The sequence below is a fragment of the Vicugna pacos genome, chromosome 3 (assembly GCF_048564905.1).
Source record: "Vicugna pacos chromosome 3, VicPac4, whole genome shotgun sequence".
Taxonomy (NCBI): Eukaryota; Metazoa; Chordata; class Mammalia; order Artiodactyla; family Camelidae; genus Vicugna; species Vicugna pacos.
This window is the reverse complement of record NC_132989.1, coordinates 47,372,845-47,385,352: the sequence shown is the minus strand read 5'-3', so window position 1 is coordinate 47,385,352 and position 12,508 is coordinate 47,372,845. Positions and strand designations below refer to the sequence as shown.

Below are 12,508 nucleotides of genomic sequence, written 5' to 3'. Positions count from 1 at the left end.
TTTCAATTCCCTGCAGTGTGAAATATGAACTTGCCAACAAATGGCCAGCGTGCTGTGCCTCGCAGCAGGGGGGGAAAGGGCCACAGCTGTGCCAGGGCCTGGAAGACTCGAAACGCGCATGACATGTTCATTAGTTCTCCTGTTCAGCGGGGCCTGAACCCGGCTGCTCTCCAGAACCCAGATGCGGGCCGGGAGCCGGGACCACCAACAGCACCCGAGGGTGAAAGACACGATCCCACCAGAGTGAGACACACAGCTTGTCCTGCTCTCTCAGGCGACCCCAGGAGGTTAGTCTCGAGAACAGGAACCCTGAAAGCTGGTCATCCCTGGGCACAAATAGACTGAATGAAAAAACACGTCTGCCGATGAGCCCAGCTTTTCTGACTTCACTATTAGCAGCCTGCTCTGTGAGCACTCAGAAAGTGAAGAAAATGAAATGTACTCGAGCCGCAAAGCACCTATGAGAGATTGAAATGGCCCAGTGAAGAACTTATCAGAAAGATATCTTGTCTTTAGAAGAAAGATGAAATTGCGGAAACTGTCCGGCTCACTTGTCACAGGCAAATGGAACACGAGTTCCTTCTAGTTGATTCCACATTACAGTTTCTTGATAATAAAGTAGTTACTTTATCTAAATTCAAGTGGAATCAGACTAACACGTTTCAGCGTGCGGTCCTCTGTAGCATGTTGAACATGTGTGTTCACACACACACCCTCACAGCTGTAATCCTAGGTTATAAACATCCCATGTTCAGTTCCATTGTGAGATTTTTTCAAAGGTTATTCACATGCTTTCTAGGGCCACATTCTTTCAAGTTTTAATCACAGGCTCCTTAAATAGAAGTCATTTGCATCTGCAAACATTCGCCTGGAATAGTATTTAGCAGTATATTCTCTTTGCGCAGAGCTATTTTAAAAGGAAAATAAACCTGAATACAGAATAACAATCAAACATAGGCATAAAAAGATAAATCAGAGGCTTGAGAAACTTCTGTAACCCTTCATGCAATTTCTGAAAAAATGTTTGAAGTTTCTCAATCTTGAAACAGCCCAGAGTCATATAGTTTATTTTGGATGATGGATTATAGGAATACTCATACAATCCCAAGCATGATCTAAATCATAGGGACATTTTTCAAGAAATGAAATGAGTTTGAAATAATTTATTATTTTGAAGGGAGGCCAAATAAGTACACGTGGTTCAAGCTCAGAATGACAGACCATTATCACAACTAATGGCCAAGTTCTCATTAGGTTCGCATTTCTAAATGAATGCTGTGGTCAATAAATCTGTCACAGAATGGCCACAAATGATTGCTTTAAGGGATTAATAACAAGACTTGTATTTTTATTTTAGGATTCTTTTGGCACCAATTACTCTAGAATATTATTTCCCCATAATGTTTCTTTTTCTCTATTTAGCTTGACCAAATACAAATTAGAAACATTAAATTATTTCTTAATTGATATGGAACTTGGTGGGAGGGAACTTCATTTCAGGATGCATAATAATATTATTATTATAATAGCTACCATTTATCTACTATTTCTATGCACCAGGCACTGTGCCAGGTTTATTAAATTTAATCCTCAGAACAGTTCTGCAAATCAGGTATTATTATCCTCATTTTAGAGACAAGGAAACTGAGGCTCAGAGGGATAAGGAGCTCGCTGACGACACACACAGCTAGTGGATGGCAGGGCGGATAGTCAAGTCCAAGTCTTTCTGATGCCAAAACTGTACAACCTCAGCTTACAAATCCTACTTTTCTTCATGACAGCCCCACTTCAAATATTTGTTTCATAATTTCCCAGAGGCTCTTATAAGTCCTTCCAAAAAAGTCTGGGGCTAGGTTAAAACTCAGTGGAACTTGACAGTGTAATGTTAAGCATTCGCAATGGGTTTCAGTAAGAAAAACCAAGTGAGAGTTTTGCTGCAGACACATGCCCTTTGCATATTTCCTAATGCATGTCAAGAAAAAGCCTTTTAATACTGTATGACTGTAACTGATGCACTCCTAAGTACCCACACGCACCACTGCAGGAGGAAAGAGGAAATAACACACAGTAACCCAATGTTCCAAAAGAAAACAGAAAATTGGCAGCGTCCTTAGTACACACAGCCTACGAGAGGAGAGTCTTCTCAGCCTGGCACTGCTGTCTCTGACCTCACGGCATCCCCTGGGATTTGGGCAGCTCTTGCCTGCTCCCACCCGTGTGGCGCCTTAGCCTGGGCCCAGAGGAGACGTAAATTAGCTGACAATGTTGTAGCACAGAAACCAAAATTAACATGTAAAGCAGAAATTCCTCTTATCCAAAACCAAACAGAGGGTTCTGTCTGGGGGAGGGGTCACACATAGACAGGGTCAACGGGCTTTACGGATGCCTCAGAAAAATAACATGCAGCAGAGTCACTAATTTTTACCTTAAATTCAATAAGGATATGAGGTCATTAATAGGGTGCGCTAAGGGTGACTTTGTATCTTTCTATTTCTTCTTTTTTCCTTCGCAGTGCAGGTATCTGATCTATGACTGCCCTACTCAACAGCTCATGTAGTATTTTTTCTGCACCATCTATTTTTCAAAAAGTCTTCCCCTTCATGGACTGAAGCCAAAGGATCCCATCCACCAGGGAAACAAAGGATTCTGCTCTACTGTGGGCAAATGAAGAGTCCAGGGTGATCCTGGCAGAACCCAAGTCAGATGTTACTCCTCAGCTCAAAGCCCTCCAGTGGCTCCCATCTCCCTCAGAGTGAAATCCTGTATCCTTACCGTGGTCCACCAGGACCCCGCCCTCTGATCCATCACACACACTTGCACATGTTCACAGAGGTCTCCCTCGTCCACCCTGTCCCAGCCATGCGGAATATAGGCACACAACTCTTCTCAGGCCCTTGGGGTTTTTCTTCCCTCTGCCCAGAAAGCCCTTTTGCCAGACAAACTCATGGCTTGCTTCCTCTACTCTTTTAGGTCCCTCCTCAGGTGTTACCTATTAGAAAGCCCTTTCCTGATCACTCACTTTCTATCACCCCTATATAATTATATAAACATATCATTACATAATATGAAATTACACTGATAACCTTATATATAGATGACCCTCTATAAATATATTTTAATATATTATATATTAAATATATGGGAAATAGTGATTTCCCTACCTTTACAGTCTCTAATCTCCTTACTCTGTTTTATTTTTTCATCACAGCATTTACCAACTACCTGACATATTTCATCTTTATTTCTTTGCTTGTTTATCCCCCTCCCCACCCCCTGGCTCGTCATTAGAATGTAGGTTCTATTAAAGCAGAGCTTTTGCCAATTTTTTTCTCTACTGTATTCACAGAGTCTAAAATATATCTGGTCAGCAATATGCACTCAATTAATATTTGTTGAATGAAGGACGGAAAGAAAGGACAAAATGAAAGACAAGGTCACCCTCAAAAAATGCTTGTCTGCTCACTGATCTACCATAAATGCCCACAAAATCAGGTCTGGAGTAGAAAAAGTAGAATAAAAAAGCCAGTCACTGAGCAGGCATGTCAGCTTCCCACAGTGTAAGCAGGCCCTTAAGGCTGCTGTACTTGTGAACAGGTAGGTGGCTTATTTTTCAAGAGAGAGTGGGGTTTCTTCCTCCATATTCAATTAAGATGCACTAAAACATATCTGTATAAAGCAAAATGATTTTTAAGTACCTTTGAAAAAGCTTCTACTAATAATCTGATGGATGTTTTTTTCACGGCACTCTTGTGAAGGGTGAGGGTGTGACAACAAAACATCAGCCTAGTATCAAGTCCAAGGAGGAGGGCAGGTCTCCGCTGGTAGCTTGTATTTGGATCAGTGCCGAGTGGCGGCAGCCCTGCTTAGCCTGAACGTGCATAAGGAGGTGGTGCGGACCTGGAAGCAAATCTCATCACCACCATCCCAACAGCTAAACTGAGCACTTTTACATCCTTACCTCCACCAGCAAGCTCAAGTCACTGAATCACAAAACTCAAGGTCATGAACCTTGGGGACCAACTAGTTCAGTCACCTCATTGTACACGTTTAAGAAACTGAGCTTTACTTTTAGCATTTCAGAGAGGCCGTGTAGCCCGCCAAAGTCCATCTTGCTTGGGAGAAGGACACTGAACAGGCTGATCTGGCACAGGAACATTCATCAAAAGAGAAAAAAGCGTTCACTCAAACCACCTTGGACATAACTAGGGCAAAGCAACCATCCCCAAAGCTCCTCTTACATACAAAGAACCAAATCATCAGGGATTAAATATTTAATGAACTTATAGTATAGCTAGTTCTGCTAAAATTTATGAAATAGTTTAGTTGAACTTTTTATTTGCTGAACATATCCTTCAGAGTGCATGTAAAATCAATGTGTGTAATACATTTATGTCCCCGTTATAGAAAAGAGTATAATTTTTACTATTTTGAATAAATGTGGAAGGTTACAGCTACTGCATCTTTGCCTCTGACAGAGGGTTGATCATAGTTCTGATTTATTTTTTCTCAAATATATGGTCAGAGACACAGTCTCAATTAAGATATTACTCCTGGAGGAAAATGGGAGGCACTTTACAACTCTGCTTTATGATTCTATTTCCAGGAAGCACGGTGGTGAAAAGTGGGAGCTGTCTGTGATACTAATTTGAAAAACTAATGAAGTCACAGAACTGTTACTTCTCATAAGTAGCCAGCAGCCTCTACTCTCTGCACAGCACAAAACTGTATGAACGTGTGCACCTGCAGCCGGCGTGACACCTACACAAACCCGGCCGCGGCCATCCAGCACACACGCCCCTCCCGCTCTGCCACCATCTTACTAAGGAAGAGGTTTATGAAGTTTTCTCTCAATCACTGGGCATCTAGAATTTTGTCCCGCTCTCAAAGAAATGTTCCTCACATTCCTACAGCTGTCTCTTCAAAGTTTTCAACTCCTTCTGCTCCTTCCAACCAATTTGATCCCGAAAAGTCTACGTAAACTGGATTTTTGGAAATCGAAATCATTTAAAAAATGCTCAACGGCTATTGAGAAGAATTCCATTTCTGTCAATGGAATGATCACTCTGTAACATATCTTTTGTAAAATCCTAATTTTCATATGTCACACTTGTTTAAAATGATACAGACCTGAGTTTCCTCAAGGGGATAAAGTCAACATTAATTATTTCTTTTGACCTCAATACAGCTGAACACTTCCTCTAGAATAGAAAGCAGAATTTAAAAAATACTTTTCAGGGTGTGTCTTAGTTTTTTTAAAAACCTGCACCGATCACACATTCTACAAAGCAGGAATCCTCACTGTCAAAGCCTTGGTGGGCTCTGGGTGAATCCCCTGAACTCTCACAGAGGTACATTGTTATTCTTCATCCATCCATCCTTCCGTTCCCTGTGCCACTATGTCTACAATAAGAAAGAAGATAAACAGTCCCTGCCTGCCCTCAGGACCCTACATTTTCGAGAGTATGGTACAAACTTTGAAACTGTCATCAGGGTTCTAAAGGAAGACTTGACAGATGGAGGTTGGAGGCTCTGTATGGGATGGGATGGGTGCTTGCATCAACTCTGAATCAAAGGATCTAATCCAAGGAGCTAAATTCTACATAAAACTTGGGCATAGAGACATTAAAAGCTTCCAAGGGGGCAGGTTCCATTGGGGCCTTTTGGCCATCTAGATACTCTTACTAGTCTGAGGGGAGTACCAGACACAAGGCAGTTAAAAAGCATTTACTGAATGCATATTCCGTGCTCACCCTCGGAGCTGAACTCACGGAGGTAGGGACCGTGCTGCACCTTTCATTTTGGGATCACCGGTGTAGGAAGTGACCCTATATACCTGTATCCTAGAAAAGCTTCTCAAGATATCGAGGATTTGGGGACACTTTCAGCCTAGCAAGCAGAACCTAATGACTCAAAGCACCAGGGGCACCTTCCACACAGGTCCCTGGGGGAGAAGGACCCACAAGGGTACAGCAGGGAGGATGCCTGAAGCAGCTACGTTGGCAACATAGGAAAAGACTTTTCGTAGATGACAAGATTACTACTGTGTACTGGCGAGTGTAAAAGTGGCTAGTTATTCCCTGCAAAAATAGGATTATCAATGTTCAGGACCAACCTTGAAGGCATATCAGTGCCTCCCTTCCTCCAGCCCTCAGCTTAGTCATTCTTGAGGTCTTAATATTTTCATCAAAGGACTTGATAAAGGACGTGGGATGGAATTGAGACTATGTTTATAAGTAGAACTATTTGGGTGGGGTAACTAGTCCTCCGAGACAACATGTGAAATGGTCCATAAAGTAGAATGAAATTCAAAAAAAAAAAAAAAAAACCACAAAACACCGGACAGGAGAGAGGCAGACTAAAAGCACGGGTATTATCTCAGGAGAAACAAAACCCACAGCGGACTGCAAAGTGAACGTGCATTATACTGGTCTACTTAGCAGATCGAATCAAAGTGTTGTTTTCATGTTTTGGATCCACATTTAAAATAAGACTCCAGAAAAGTGACAAAGGTTGTTTTTAAAATTTAAAACAGCTCTCATAGGAACAACCAGAGGAATTTAAGTGGCATGATTCACTACAAACACACATATCCTTGAAGGAAGAAACAACTAAACTGTATTTGTTGTTCATCTTAAAAGAGGATTCGAGGCAAGGATGTGGATTCCACTACAGAGCAAGTCTGGCTGTGTTAGCTACATACACAGGGCTGGGTGGTGAATGCTATTTAAATGTATGTCACATTTTTCATGACTAGGAGAAGTATATACTTAGTGTATTTTAAAGCTCAATGGTATTTTGTAAATAATGTATCCTTATCCCATGGAAGCCAGGCCCCTCAAGATGCTCCAATGAAAACAAGGTTCCAAAGTGTAATTAGTTTGGTGAACAATATATACTGTATCACTCTTTGGAGAGTTACAATTCATGGTATCAAATTTAAGGCCCTAAGAAGTCTCATAGAGAAAAAAAATTTTTTGTTTAACCCAGAATTTCCCAAACTTAAACTTGATGTCAGAAACTAACATTTGCAAAGAGCAACACAATGAATGGAGAAATCTTAGAGTCAAGAAAATCCAACGGTTGGGTCTTGATGAGATAATTCTAATTGTCCGCTTATTTCTTTGTTCTAGATCCCCAGCACTGCCTTGGTTTATGTCCATCCTGAGGTCTTCAGCTGAAATAATCTCTTTAGTAGGGAAATAATTCTTTTTTAAGTTAGCTAGAATTGATGAGAATTGTTTACAAGTGGAGAACCTCATCTGTGGGGTACTTTGCAAATGGATGAGGGGCATTATCAAATGTTCAGAATTATTATAAGGGTCGCACAGCAGGTGATGAATTTCCAGGAAGCGAGCTGACATAAAAATGAAATTCAAGGGTGATAGGTAAAAATACAGCTGCTCAAATACAGGCAGGCATTTTGCTTATTTTATCTATAAACAAGAATTTTAAAAATACAGGTCAGGTGACATAAGCCTCGGGCTCCTTATTGATTAATCTGTTTCTGATGACAGAAAGAATTATACTACTGTCTTGTGTGTTCACTATATAATTTTACCAAGGAGGTGACAAGCCACGCTCTTCTCAGACGCCTTCAGCTGGAGTGGAATGTACACTAAAATACCGATTTCCTCAAATGAATTGCCAAAACCATTAATCTTTATCTAAGGACCCATAATAACAGTTTGTTCTCAGTAGCAGGTGGGGGGAGGGAGAGAAAATGTCTTCCAGAAAGCACTTTGGCAGTCAATCTGGTTGATAATAAAACTTGATGAAACATCTGTGATTAATATTAATTCTAATTCTCCCTTTAATGGGTAATTGTGAAAAAGATAATTTATCCCATTTCACTTAGACTACAGCTGTTTTTTTCAATTTAGGAAAAGAACATTTCTCCATATTTTTCAGGTATGAGAAGCTATGGGGGGAAAAAACAGGTGCATAAAACCTGCCAGTGGTAAACCAATTTTCTTGTTAGCCCTGGAAAATATTTTGAATGAATTCAACTGACCACTGCAGACTTGGATGTGATCCAAGGAATGGTTCTCTAAGTGACAGACCGGCATTTCTGCGTCTTCACCCCTGCAGAACATTCCAAATGAACCACAGTGAGCTGATTGAATACATTTTGGTCATATTTGATTCTGCAAGGAGTAAGAGAAAAATGCCCTTGTGAGTAAATGACAGTCAGCTATTTCTGACCACCAGTGTACTTCAAACTAGTTGATGAGAGGAACTATTTTTGACACATGTAAATGTATAATTTAAAGTGCCCATAAAAACTTGTCATGGTAGCTACCATTAATTTTGACAGAAACTCGGAAAGTAACTAATTGCCTTTCAAATATCAATATTAAGAATACCATTTATTAAACTAGCAAATTAATTCGTTTATATATGGAAAACTTGAGGCATGCCTTGAAGCCTCCTGCCCAAATTAACGCACCTCATAAGTGATGAACTCAAGACCCAGGCCTCCTCATTCTCATCTATTTTTCTAAGCTTAATAACATTTTTAAAAGGAACCTATTAAATAATGGCCTTACTTTCTAAGAATCAGGATACAGTATATGGTTAAAAACGTGACTGCTGCCTAACTCAATATATCAGTAGAAAATAGTGATTAAATACATATCACTGTTGACCTTTAATCAAAACCGAATCATGGCCCCATTTAGAGACTCCTTTTTCGTCAGACTCTACCTAAACATGACGGGGAAGAAAACATAAACTGACAAGCACCGAAGGTCACAGACAATAGGCACCCACTTCTTCAACATGCTCTCCCCACCTCTGTCACCTAAGTAGGATATTACAGGACCTACTCTCACTATTCTTTCCTTCCTCCTCAAAAACACATTTTCCTTCTAAATTCTTGGTCCAAAATGAATTATTTCTTATCACTTACACCTTTGCCTGCTTCCTCTCTATTTTCATGTGGCTTTCTGATTCTTATCCTCACTCAACACAGTTTACCACTTTGTAAAGGGAAATCATTTCATAACAAAAAATTTTTTTACAATTGTGTAAGAAACACAAAAAAACCCCAAAGGGTTACCTGGTTTTTGTCTGCATCGGCCTGGTGAAATTCTATCGTACGTATGGATGAAGCCAATGAGACAATTTGCTTTGTGAGGCAGAAGGAAAAGTTTGTTATGACCCTGGTGAGTGAGCTGATTCCTAGAATCCTAATTTATCTAAGTCTTTATCTCAGACTAGGACTAGTGTGTTCCTTGTCTGATCAGAGTTTAAAACCAACACTCACATGACGAAGCCTGCCTTTGCTCAGCCCCGATGCCGCTGCTCTATGCCACTCACCCAGATCTTCCCGTACCCACTGCTTCTATGTCTTGAATTCAGACCCACCGACTCCCACTCTAAGCCCACGTTTCCAGAGTGTGGTAGGAATATCGCCTGCAAAGGAAACTTACAGAGAGCCTGTTAAAAATGAAGTACCCTACCACAACTTCATACAATTTAATGAGTTAGACTTTCTGGAAGTGGGTTCCAAGAATCTGCGTTTTCGCCCGCTTACGCAGATGGGCGACTACAGTCAAGACAGTGTCAAGCCCTGAGATCTGAATCAGCACTTCCCACCTTTAGTGTCTTCCTCTTGAAGCAATCTTTTCTCTCTTTTAATGGACAGTGTCACTCTTATGATTTATTTATTTTTCGCTACTATTTTCATGAACGTATTTTTCTCCCACGAGACTGTGAGCTCCTGGAGGACAGAGACTGCACCAAGTGCTTTCTATTGTCGCCTACAGTGTCTGCTACATCGACCTGATGGGTAAACACAGCTCAGTGAGTACTGAAGGGCTGACTGTTGAGAAACTAATGCATACTACTGAAATGGAGCCTTCTACAGCCACTGTAGATTTTCTACAAATTTAATGGCATACAAGCACTGACAGCCCAAGTAAACTTGAACAAATGGATTTGTAAAGCATTTTTAATATAAATATTTTAGGAAATATCTATAATAAATCTTCTAAAACGGACTTTAATAACGAACCCACACATCATATCAAGAGGCCAGAAATTCAGCTATTTGATTAAATTAATAATCCAGCAAATGTTATTGATTTAGCAATTCCACTTAATAAAAACATCGTAGAAGCCTGTGCAAGGAAAAAAAAATAAAACTCTGCAGCTATGGCAAGGAAGCTGAAGGGAACACAGAAACAGCAAAAATTCAAGCAAAGGGTATGCATATCTCTGAGACGAGAATAATTTCTTCCTAAGAACCACTACTATTTATGGAATAAGCTTCCAAATGTTACTTGCCACACATGGAAAAGAGCTAAGGGCATGGACATTGGAGTCACGAGGCCTTTGCTCAGCTCTGGCTCCACGACCCATGGAGAGTGTGCTTTCAGACAAGTCATCTGACCTCTCTGTGCTTCAGTTTCCTCATCTGTAAAATGGGAGCAATAATGGTGCCTAACATATAGTTGAGATAAGGTATGGATGAGACAACATACGTACACGTGGAAAATGACTGAGCGCTCACTATCTGTGAGCTATAGTTACGTAGCCTGCCTGCTTGTAGGCCTAAACCAGTGATTTCAATGCAGTCATATGGTAAGGCCCAAATGAGTTTCCCCTTCAGAAACATACTCCTCCCTCCTACTGCCTACTGGGTAAGTTCCACATTCTTCAGACCAGACGTACCAGCCCTCCATAATCTAGCCCAATCTATCCAGTTTTATTTTCCAAATACTTTCCATTCCAGTCACATTTGTCTTTTCATTGATCCCAGAGTCTCTGCTGTTCTGATTCCCTTATCAGCGGAGGGAGGCGGGTGAGAGGAAATCCCATGAGCTGCGTGCAGCTTGCTCTCTGGAGGACCGCCCGGTGGTCGCCCCAGCTCTGGCATCGCCCTCGTGAACCAGTGCCAGGACCCCTGTGTGAGTGTGGGCACTGCCCACAGCTGCTGCGATTCCTCAGACTCATTCTGAGGATTTCAAATGTTCTCAGTTCTCCAAGTGGCCCTTCTTGTGGAATCTCTACTCCTCTTTCTTGAATTTGCAAAAATGTGTAATAACCAAGTCTGTGAGAAACTGGTGGATTTTAAATAACCACAATGGCAACAGCAAGTACAACTAATAACGAAAAAACCAACTGCAGCGGCCGTGCTGCTTCGGGACAAGGCAAGGCAATAGGGAACTGCCAACGCGTCACGTTAACCAGCTGCGATGTTGAGACAGTCGGCCACGAGGCTCCAAATAATATCCTCCAATGTCCACACCGTGCTATTGATTCTGTTCATAGATTTAAACCTCTGAAAAACGACTCAGGGTACCAAAGAGATGCATACTTTCAATAGTCTTGCTAATCATTAAATGTCTTCATCACAATTGAAGTGGGGAGAGCCAAAGACACATTTTATTATGTCGTCATGTTCCGACCCCACCACCAATCAATAGTGCTCTGCTTTGCTTTCAAACTCCACACACCTCCTCATCTGTGAATCTCAAGGATAAGCTGACATGAAACATTCCTCTATACCTCGCATCAGCCCTCTGTAGAGCAGGGTCCGCCTTTAGATCCAGAGTGTACGCAGGACTTACATAAAGATTTGCCAAGGGGGCTTGAAATCTGTCTCCTTTTAACTCCTTTAAAATATTTATTATGATGTAAGTGAATAAAGAAAGAGCACAGACTTGGAGTCAAACTGCATGGGTTCAAATACTGACTCCAGCGCTAACTATGATCTCAGGCAAGTTACTTAACCCCTCTCAGCCTCAGTTTCTTCACCTACACAATGGGGATAATAAGAGTACCTACCTCACAGATGAGGATTTAATGAGTTCAAACAAATATAGTGCTCGATACGGTGCCTGGCGCACAGTGAACCTGCAGTAAATGCTAAGTCACTACCATTTTAATTGTCACAAGTGACGGGGAGCAGTTATCAGTCATGTAGGAGTAAGCCTTTGGCAAAATGCTGCTTTTACAATAATAATTACTTTTTTTTTCATTTAAATCTCTGCAATATTCATTACATGGTCTCAAAAGTGACTGAGCTGAACTTCCCCTTGGTGTACACAGCAAGACCTTTAAGCAGTCTATTAAGAGTTTTTAAAAATTACCTATTCATATTTTTCACCTCTATTTCACTCTCCTTGTTTAGATTTCTGCCTTAAAAATGAGGCCTACAACAGAGCAAGAAGTTCTGAAATCAAGGTTGGGGACCCACTGAAACTGTGAAAGCAAAACATACAGGAAACCTCATCAATTCAGAGCCAGTGATAATGTACATAACAAGTTAACTTTGAAACACTTTTGTTAAAAAAAATCAGAAAAAGCAAATTCACATTAGGAACCAGATATCGACTAAAAAATGGGTACGTTTAAGTTAAAAACAAGATATACTCTTTCTTAGTGATTCAGAGACAGTATTTATTTTCAAAGACATGAGGGCAAAAGGGAGTGCTGACTACGAACTAAAGCTTATCTAATGTTAATGCCGATCAGGCTAGGGGGAAATACGTGCATCTCTGGA

At 40.9% G+C, this 12,508-nt stretch overlaps 1 protein-coding gene across 2 annotated transcripts in view; it reads right to left on the bottom strand.

Annotated features, from left to right (window-relative positions):
- The window catches only part of EFNA5 (ephrin A5), a 267,270-nt gene that overhangs the window by 23,073 nt on the left and 231,689 nt on the right, over positions 1-12,508 (bottom strand). The gene's annotated exons all lie outside the window — the stretch shown is intronic.